We start from the raw sequence: 10,734 nt of genomic DNA, 5'->3' as shown, positions 1-10,734 counted from the left end.
TTGAGCTGCTCCTTGAGCTAGTACCGCTGGTCGTACCCTGACTTACGAAAGAAGTCGAAATGCGCAATTCACTAATTAGCAGAATTTCGGTAATTCAGCTTTTAGCTAATTACCTTAAGGCCCATATTGCAACCTACAAATTGTAGCCGTTGAGACCGCAAGGCATACCCACCTAAAAAGAATTTTGTGGATGACACCATTTTAGAGATATGCGCCATTAAACTTGCGGTAAAGATGCACTGTCGTTCTACTTACCTTAGCAGAATGCCATTTTATACATTGAAGCACATAAGTAACTGGACCGCCAATGTAGTTCTTCGCAAAGTTCGGGGAAATAATATATCGAAAATGGTATCAGCCTGAGAATTCTTTCCAAGAGGATCCACCTTGCCGCCTCCCTAGCTACAATATCTACATTACAATATGTGCCTTAGGTGATTCATGAAAATGCTTTAAAAATTATTGAATGTTTGTTAATCAGTCGATTATGCCATTTCGATGTCTAAAACAAGTAATCTCCACCTCTTTTGAAAAACTTCTGGTAACTCCCATAGATGATAATAAAATATTGCTTAATTTCTTAGCAGGAACACCCGGTTAGGCCCAAAAGACAGAAATAGGAAATCATTGTAATATAAAGTCAATGCTAAACCACTTGCTAACCCATCATTTGTTTTCATAAATAAAAAAAGGTGGGGCCCTGGCGCGCAGGAATAGGCATTTGCCTACAATCCGGTCTCTAGTCCTCCGTCGGTGATGACTAGACAAGAAGGATGACAAAAGGCCCATGTTCTTTGGGCTGCGGAAATTGACAAAAGGGATACTATAAGTACGAACGCGTACCGGGCACAACTCTGACGAGTGTGCTACTAAAAACTGGTCATGTAGCCATTAAACGTCACAAGAAACACAATATGATGCGCAACAGACTCTTTATTAGGCAACAACAGCCCCAGAAAACAGAAACATTGGGTAAATCTATGATTACCCCCAAAAACATCACTTCTGGACATCAAATCACTGAGCGCCATGCTGAGAAAAAGTTAAACAATGACAAGGGCGATTAAATCATTACATGTTACCCCAACGACTAATTGCTGGCACCTTCGCTCTACCGTGGCCAACCTTCCACGCTTTATCTCACCTTCTTGGCGCACGACAGGTGTACAGGTAAGGAATTATCGGTCTTCTTTATCACAGCTACACTGCGTTGCGACACCGTATCCGAGATGACGTCATCCGGAATAGCGTTCACCTACCAACACTGAAATTTCTGTAATGGGATCGTCGCTAAAGATGTTCTCACTACATGAAAATTAAAGTGACGGGTGAAAAAAAGAAAGGCTCTTCCACAGGTGTATGTAGGTACGCAAGACCACCTGCAGACATTTACAACATTTGTTTATTAAACCAGTGTTTGTTTGGTTCAAAAGACCTGGCAGTCTTATCGAAAAATGAGTTCGCAGTTCTCTCATAACGTTAAAGTCAAGCGTGCACTTGATCTGCCCTCAGACTGGAAGGCATACCACATCAACAGCACTTGGTTTGTTTCCCTTATGAATGATATGCGTTACCACTTGACTACTTCAAAACTTGCTGTATGCAAAACGCTATTCACTCACGCAACCATCGTTACCAACACATCACGTGCGTAAAACCTCTAAATTGTATTCATCTACCACCCTAAGCATTCCTTCTAGCACACATTTATATTTTGACGCAACACTTCTTGCACTCCACGGTTCTTCAAGCCTCGCGAGTTTCCACGCGTGCCTCACTTCCGGCATCACCAAGGAATAATGCCGCATTTAACAACAACGTGCTGGGGAAGTCCGGCCTTCGGGTTGTAGTTTAGTTAAACCCGCCATGTGATCTTGTTTTTCACAGCTATAGATCCTACACGCCCAGGTGGCGTAGTCAAAGTACGAGAGTAAAACGAGGAATCCAAACGCACAAATGGAATAAAGCCTATCAACAAGCCGCAATTTTTTCTGGTGGTCACAATGTCGTAGAAACGGCGTTTCAAACTACGATGTTCTTATGCAAGACAACCATTGAATCAGCAAAGCACGGATTTTTTTCTACGAAGCTAATTGTGCTCAGTACTGTCTGTGAACCTTAGCTATTCTTGAAACGCAGTAGTGAAACGAATGCTGCATTCAGTGCCCCGCACTTTCACTCGACCATTTTGTTTTATTTTCGAGTACTTCATGCGTTTCATGCTTTTCAATGGCTGTTTGTTGTTCAGCGAGTGAAAATACCTCATACCTTCAATATTAAAATTTAGCCTCCTTTGCAACAGATTTAAACAGTTCTGTTCAAAGCAAGCTCAGCGCCATATCTACGTGTTTATGAACAGCTTCGACACAACATATTCAGTTACATCTCTTCCAAAGAGGCCCGCATTTAAAACTCGGGAATCTTAGGGTCGCCTCGCTGGCGCCAGAACGAAGGGGTGCCTGCTGGACACTCTGCTAACTATGTCTTTACGAGTTTCGAATGAAAGTAGTCAAGTGTTATGGCGTTATTCTCCATGCAATAATTGAGAACCTGTTATTTCTTCTGGCGCCATCGGTAGGCGTTGCGTTCATGCTATGACTTGTTCGGGTGACGAAGAAATTGTGCGCTAACATCTCATTAAGCATCCCGATTCATACAGCCTTCTTCGCCAACGTCAACCAAATTCATTTCTCCAACTGGTGAATTCGTTAGTTTACCACACTGCGAAAAATGGTTGCGAGCGCGATTGTCGCGCATTTTCTTTGTAAATTAGGACCTGTGCTGCAGAGTTTCATTTCTTGCGTGCCTCAACGGTTTGCTGAAGGCCTCCTAATGCTGTGCTGCACAATGGACGGTATCACGAGGTAAATGCGTAGCACGGTCAAACTACTAATTTCCAATGTGCTTGACATTCGTCTGTACTGAAATTCCTTCCATTCTAAGGTACTGGTTATTGCAGTATAGACGAATGACGTCTTCTATGAGTTAAAATATGATCTGTGGGGCATGAGGCGTCCGTACAAATTTAGCGAATAGCATGGCGCTCATTTATTGCAACTAGATTTTTTCGACCAAGTTTTTACCTTCCAGTTTTATTCAACTGATCTTTCGGGCACTAAAGAAACCTTTGCGAATACACATACATATTTACGTACGCCATGGGTAAAGATGCAGTCTCAAGTAACATAGTCTGGGAAAACAAACCAACAGTACGCAGCTAAAGCGGACAGCCAATATCAGCGCTCCAGAAACTGTGGACTACGTTGCTGGAGGCAATACATTCCGGTTCTGTATATATGTTTGACTCTACCGCCAACGAAAAGTGTTTCGAAAAGTTCAATCTCACTACGTAGCAGTAACATGAACAGACCTAAATTCTATAATAAGATTTACGGGAGTGCAAGTTCTTGCAGTGGAAGAACGGCAATATGGAAGCAGGCATAGCCGGCATAGCAGCCATCAGGACAACTTGAGAAGTATAGTTACCGCTGATAGGATGTTACAAATGTAACTTATGCGGCAGGGCTGCGGTGAACTGGCATTGTTATAAATCATGGGAAGTGATGACTGGTCTCCACTGCTACAACTGGCATGTGGAATGTGTCGAGCTGCCTGAAACGAATATCACAATCTTGTGTATCCTGGCAGCAGAATGGCGTTAAAATGATATGATCATTTAATAACAACGTGAAATCTTATTTTTCTTCGCTGAGTGTATTTCGTGTGTGCCATGTTTTTACGAGCTGATGAGCTTCAACTGGCCTTCATGAACTCCTAGAAAGTGAAAGCTATGGTGTGGATTTCCAGCTAGTCACTATTATAAAAATTTTAATCTTTCCAGCTCTGCAACGCCGATAACTCCGCCTGTAGTTCTGCTGCAAAGCTAAATGTTGTGGGTGCGATTACCGGCAGAGGAGGCTGTATCTCACGGAATTATTGTGTGATAGCAATATCGTTCTAATCTTTAGGTACAAGGCTTGGAACGTCGAGTGTACTGTAGTTATTTATCTTGTTCATCACGGCACAATGTTTATCTCTGGGATGTGAGACGATATGCTTTGACAGGTTTGTTGTTCTCTCGCAATGGAATAACATGTTAGAGAAAATCCCGATGAAATGCTAACTAATGCTTAATGCGACAAGATAACTTATTAGTGGCACGCTAACTGCAAATATGAGTTTGTGTAGGTAAAGGTTCGAATGAGTAATTTTTCTGCAAATCGATGGCTCTCCTACACTGATCAATATTTGTTTCGCCGTTGTCACTGGGAAAAGCTTACCCAGTTGCGAGGAACGTGCCTGCTAACGTTGTTTGTGCGAAACACGCATAATTAATGGAGGTCAGATGAATACGAAACATGAAATGGTAATCGTAACCACACCACTAAAATATTTGTAGCTTTTTTAACAGGATTTCTGCACATGCAGCATTAGCGATATCGCATCGAAGTTGGGTGCTGCCCGTCTCTTCGCTTCAAGGATATCACGACATTCTTAATATTTTACGTGGCTATGTACGTGTGGTCCCCAATGTAGGAATGTTAACTACCAGTGAATCACTCAACTGTTTGTGAGACGCTGCCTTTGCAGTCGATGCTCTAATTTTTTTATCGCTTTCACAATGTCACACCAATAAAAAAGTTTATTGGGACAAAGCGATTGAAGAACTCTCCTTTTTAATTGTAAGCAAATATGAATGGCTCGTTCAAGAAATCATACTTTATATCAGCAGGAAAAAGGAGACGATTCCGTGGAGGCCAACGCTTTCGCGGTTTTTCAGGACAGTCAACTTCTTTTTTGGTAATTATATGTGCGTGTTAGCATAAATGCTCTAAATTACAGGTACCTCCCAATTTTGTAGACAAGGAAAGTGCCAGCTAGAAAGGTATTGACAAACAAATGCGTCTCCTTGTCAAAACTAATCTACAGCGACATTCCTTGTTCAACCACTCTAAATCATTTCAAAGCTCAATTTTTCTGTGAACTTCTGTTTCGTTTGAATTGATGCCAGATAAGTAATACGTCAACTACCTATGTGACTAATGCTTAGTGCGTTTCAGACGTATCTGTTTATTCCTTTTCCAGATAAATATATTGCACTGAACAAATATCCACCAAATATTTACATGTTGCCCCGCTGCAGCTTCTGTTGTATTCGCGGTTGCCCCACTATGCATTCGGTGATGTCCCCACTTAACAAGTATATCTTGGCAAAATAAATGTTGACAAAAAACAACTGTCTGTAAAGCGATATGAGTGCGAGTACTTGCACAACAAATAATATTATACCATTTTGTTTCACGATCTTGGCATTCTCGTATTTGGCAATCGACAATCAAGATCCCCTATTTCCGCAATAATTCTGCTTTGACCTGGCTGCAAACATTAATACTACCACCCTGGCATCATCGAAGCGCATTGAGTTCGCGCTGACAGTGTTCCGCCCACAGCGCCAGGGAAAGCAGCGAATTCGGGAGTATTGTTCGCGACGCTTGCATCTTTCCTGCCTTTCGTTTCGCGCAAATCACAAATACTAGTTTACATCTGTTTTGTCTGTGTTTGAGCATCTACTCGTGCAGTTTATTTGCTTTCTCAAAATTATTGCCAGCCAGATATTGCCTTTACACTTGGCATGGTTACATTCGTGACATAGAAGCAAGTGACAAATAAAAGTATATCTGTAAATCTACGCAGTGAAAAACACTACGCAAAAGTCACGTTTTATGCATTTTTCTCCGGCTAATTACATCTTTCCTAGTAATGCATTTGTCGTGCTTCAGGAGTTCTGACTCCGTGTGATAGTTCGTATGCGTAATCACGCACGAGATAACATCTCGAGAAAGAACAATCAAATTGCTATTGCGGTAACGATCTTATCAGTTATGCTACTCCTTTGCAGAACCGAACGGCAGAGTGACGCAACGTTGTCAGGGCTGGTATTTTATCACAATGACTTGCAGTAAGCGACTGGTAATCGACACGCGAGTCATTTCGTTATCATAGCGATAACATCGAAAGCGATAGACGCTTGAGGGCGCGCCACTGTTGCCCAGTCAGGAATACTTTTACATAAGAGAAGGTTTGTGTAAACGGGCCAAGCGTATAGGACATAAAAAGGCAGAAACATTTGTAGGTCACCACACTTCCCCAAAAGTGTTTTGCAAGGTTGTCCGCTCGCAGACTGTGAGTGGCGCAGCGCTCCTTGCCGCGTGACAGTGTGGTCAGTGCTGTCCAAAGCCTTTGCTTTATTGTCACCATGGGAAATCAAACATTGCGAACTAAAAGCAAGCAAAGACCACGGAAGACTCTACTAGAAGCACAAACATGAATAATGTATAAATAGTATCGTGCCTATTTACATATTCACGGGGACAAGTCAAACATTAGAACCATAGAATGAGTCAAAGCGGATTAGGAATGCAAACAGCATATTTCAATATGGTGGAACTTGAACGAATTCTGGGGTTTTACGTTGAAAAACGACCATTTGATTATGCGACATGCCGTAGTAATTTTTCACCACCAGGGGATCTGTAATTTTCCACCAATGCACGGGACACGGGCGTTCTTTCATTTCGCCCCCATCGAAATGCGGCCGCCGCGGCCAGAATAAGGTGAAACTTGCATGCCGACTCGCTCAAAGGGGTACGGCAGATAAACTCATCAGATTCACCATCTACAGCATCTAAAAACAGTGCATTCACTTCGCTTCGTGTAAGTATGGTAGACACCATTATGTCAAAGTCCCAAGCACCACTGCATGTCGCTCGCACTATTGCGCTATTGCACGATTGAGGCTTTCTTTCTAGAAAGCCTTTGTAGACCTTTCTTCAGGGCTCACCAGGGAAATCAATGCGCGGACTTGCGGCGTAATCGCGAAACGGTCACGGCAGCGTCGAGATTAGGGAACTCGGCTCGTATAAACAAAAAGCTCGTTCGCTAGAACTTTTCGTAAGAGAATACTTCATTCAATCTTTATGCTAGACGCATCATTGACGAAGGCGGTCAGCGAATCTCAACGAGCACTTGCAAACGAAAAGCTTTGTGAATTCAACCAATGTTTCGTTAGCAGAGTACGTTTGACGAGCTTTAGGAGCACACAGTTCAGTGGCTCTGAGCTGAGCGTGCTTTTTGGCACGATAGTTTTTTCTCTGTGGTGCCGCTGCGATTGAAACTGGGGCGCTGTAATGTAAAGTTATTCCAATATATTTTACAGCAAACCTGTATATGACTAAGATGCGGGGTTTCTTGGCTTCTGCAGTGTATGCAGAAACTATCGTCATCAGTCATGGCTCGAGCAAGGGCTCGAGCGTCGTCGTCTTCATCTACAGCTGGAACCGTTGCCGCTCAGCATTCCAGCGAAGAATTTCACTTCTCTTCTGCCGTCGTAATGGGGAGGCCGCGCTTACGGGGGTATGCGCCATTTCTTAAGGGGGTATGAGCCCTTCATTGTATTACGTGACAAACGCATTTAATAACAAAGGTGATACGCGAGTGTGTGTGCGTACCTATCGTGATGATGACCACCGATGATGACAATAGATATGCTCGTACCTTTTTTTCAAAATTATGTGGCACCTCCGCGTCGTGTGCTACACAGCTTCGCTGGTCATGCACCTTCACAGAATCGAATGGCTCATGAATTTTTTTTATTCTATCGTATTTACGCCACTAGCCTTCCACGATTGGTGAAATTTTATCGGGCAACGCCCACTGCGCCTGTCTATCACGCGATGTTACGAAATCTGCGAAAACTCCCCTTATGATACGATGTGTACACCGTTATTAAACATGATTAGGCCTTGCAAACGAAAACAAAAAGTTCTTTCCTATTCTACACCATTTTTGCAATTACCCGAAAGCTGCATTGGTGACATTTTTTTTCAGACTGCGCCAATTTCCCCTGTTCGTCAAACGATGTCAAAAAACCGCGAAAACTCGCCACGTCAAACTGGCATGTACGCACTAAAGATGAATTATCATGCCGAACCAAACCGAATTTAATTTGGAATAGCCATATACTGCCCCGTTCAAAAAGGAATAGAAGATGGCCGCCGGCCGACCACTCTGGCACTGGCTACTCGAAGCGGCCGGTGAGAATGGCTTTCTTTGCGTAAAATAAATATTTTTGTGTGACAGGCTAACGTTTTTGAGCACTTTCGCACGTATCTCTGTGCACTCTTCTTCGCTGAGGACCTGTTTTGGTGGTATTTTACACTCCCTGTTGCCAGCAGCCCGCCAGCTGCCGCAAGCTAATCAAGGGGAAGCGGACCAATTGCACACGCCGGCACCCTTCTCCTCACTAAGTTATCTACTTACTGTGATAGTCAGGCCCCACTGATATTCTCTCCTCTTCCGTGAGCTCCTCGCCTTTTGTCAGCCAATCGGATAAGATTAACCTGCCAAGGAAGGCTATGCTATTCGCTTTGAAAGCAAACTTACATCCTATAAACGAAGAGAATGTTTGATTGGGCAGTTCAAACAACTCTGCGGGTCACCGTCCGATGCTTTCGTTGGCGGTTGCGTAAATTTAACATCAGGAGATTCGAGTAACATCAGAATGGAATAGTTTTACGTTATAGGGGCACTTGTTCTGGTTTGTGTATATGTATTAATAGTGGCCACCTGTTTATCCCTATGCTTACTGCTGCGTCTCTTTTCTTATAAATTTTTGCAGTGACAAGTTGATGGGCTTGAATTCCACATAACCGTTTTATATCACGTGAGCCTCCTGATTTGCATCATTATATAATACGAGATGATAGGGCTGTTCTTCCCGTGAAACCATAAGAGTGCGCTTTCGTAAATTCCACTAATGTGCAACGGTAGTTTGTCGTTCACGTAGTCAAAATCTACTGTTATTACGAAACTACTGTTATTTTTCGCGATCGTGGTGAAATTGAAACTTAGGAGTAGCGACCAGGACTACACAGGCACGTAGCAAATCAATTGAACCACGTTCAACAAGTAAATAATAGTGCAATAAACAAGGGGCAACCGCAGAAACAAGACCGACTGATCGCTGGTCTGTACTCGTCTCTTGTATAATGCGCTGCGATTCACCTGTCATTCGAAACCAACTAGATGAAATTTTTGTTTTAGGAAACTTGCCACAAATATAGGATTATTTTGGCCTGATGCACTTATTTTACAGCTGATTATAAAATGCAGATAACAAGTACTTGTCCATTCATGACTCTGACAAAGTAATTTTGATCGCTATCTACGGTCATGAGCGCTGTTGACGGACAAAATCAGAACGCACGAAAGCTCTTTCTTTCTCCTGTTATGCAATCACACTCATTATGTGAGATGAAGCCTTGCCTGCCGACAGTTCAATGGGTTTTATGTTGCGGAATATCTCTGATAACTATTTCTTACCCTTTCGTGTCAATGTTTGCGGCAACCATAAGATTGGTCGTGAGTTGATAATAATCTTTCGTGGAAATTGTTCAGTCAGAATCTGTTTTTACATTAAAACAGCGCAAAAAGGACGTACAAGCAAACCACTCGAAAACACACGCGCTGACGAAAAATTGAAATTTGTTTGAAAAAGAACTTTTTTTTTTGTTCTCAATAAAACATTAGTACTTGGCTGGCACTTCCCGTGTGTCCTAATTTGCTTGTGTTTAGCTCCTTTTTGCACTACAGTCATTATTAATCTTTGCTAACTGACTGAGCAGTCAAGGTTTCTGCTTTTCGAATCTTATTTGCACTGAAAAACGGCTGCAACCACGAGTAGTAAACTTTCTGTTACGTATGAAAGCTGGCATACCCCTTTGTAGAGACACCGCTAAAAGTGCGCAGTACTTTAACACAACTTAAACGAAGCATCGCGGACGTTCAATATATCAACCATGCTATGACTTGATGTGGGCACCGACTGGCTAGGAGAGACATAAATATATCATTAATGAAACAACAGCTCCACAAAATATGTCAAAATGACCCGCCTAACGAGATCCGCAAAACGAAATTGTTTTTGACAGGACCCCGTCGTCTGGTTATCTTCTTTTTCTCTTCTTTTTTTTTTTTTAGCGGAATGCTGTGCGCAGCTTCGCCCGGGACTCCAGCAAAGCGTTGGCACCTCCCGGTTGCTGAAGTTGCTGTCCCAAGTTGCAGAGGCGTTCGAAGTCGGCCGCTTCCTTCTCTAAGGTCTCTATCAGCGAACGGGCTGACTTCTTTTCGGCTGGAAAGGAAGTACGGATATTTCAGCGTTATTCTTTAACAGTACGAGACACTCGTTATGCATTAAAAACAGAACATTTTCAAGACGTGCTTATCAGTGGCCCACCAAGACCTTTAATTTTTTCCCGTTCCCATAGTTAGGCAGACTGCGGCCGCCGAACGGAATATTTTTCAGGGCACTCAAGTATAACACTTCTATCCACAAGAGCCACTGAGCATATGGTACTCTAGACAGAACTAATCCTTGTAAGAATGCCGCTGGATTAATTGATTTGTGCCCCACAGAAATTTCTGACCAGCACTTTTGTCACATCAAAATATGGGAGTAATTAGACTAGCGATCTGGCTACTCATTGGTTGATCTGTCTGCTTCCATTCAGTGTAGAAGGACAATCACTCTCGGCCGCGGTAGATGTCACTCACCCAAGACAATCGCAGAAACAAACCATTTTTGAATGCCGAACACATAAGTCATTGCTTATGGGGCCGACCAAGGCACTCTGACAATTCTTAAGAACAGCAAGCCTTCAAAAACGGCTTGAGCCT

The 10,734-nt window shown here is 42.9% G+C and overlaps 1 protein-coding gene across 1 annotated transcript in view; it reads right to left on the bottom strand.

The window, feature by feature from the left end:
- Positions 1-4,914: 4,914 nt before the first annotated feature.
- LOC119432949 (uncharacterized) overlaps positions 4,915-10,734 on the bottom strand; it is a 226,515-nt gene continuing 220,695 nt past the window's right edge. Inside the window, exon 14 of the mRNA XM_037700094.2 lies at positions 4,915-7,578. The gene's annotated coding sequence lies outside the window, so the exon portion shown is untranslated. The remainder of the gene's footprint in view (positions 7,579-10,734) is intronic.

Source organism: Dermacentor silvarum, chromosome 11 (assembly GCF_013339745.2).
Source record: "Dermacentor silvarum isolate Dsil-2018 chromosome 11, BIME_Dsil_1.4, whole genome shotgun sequence".
Lineage (NCBI taxonomy): Eukaryota > Metazoa > Arthropoda > Arachnida > Ixodida > Ixodidae > Dermacentor > Dermacentor silvarum.
This window is presented reverse-complemented; position numbering and strand designations above follow the sequence as displayed.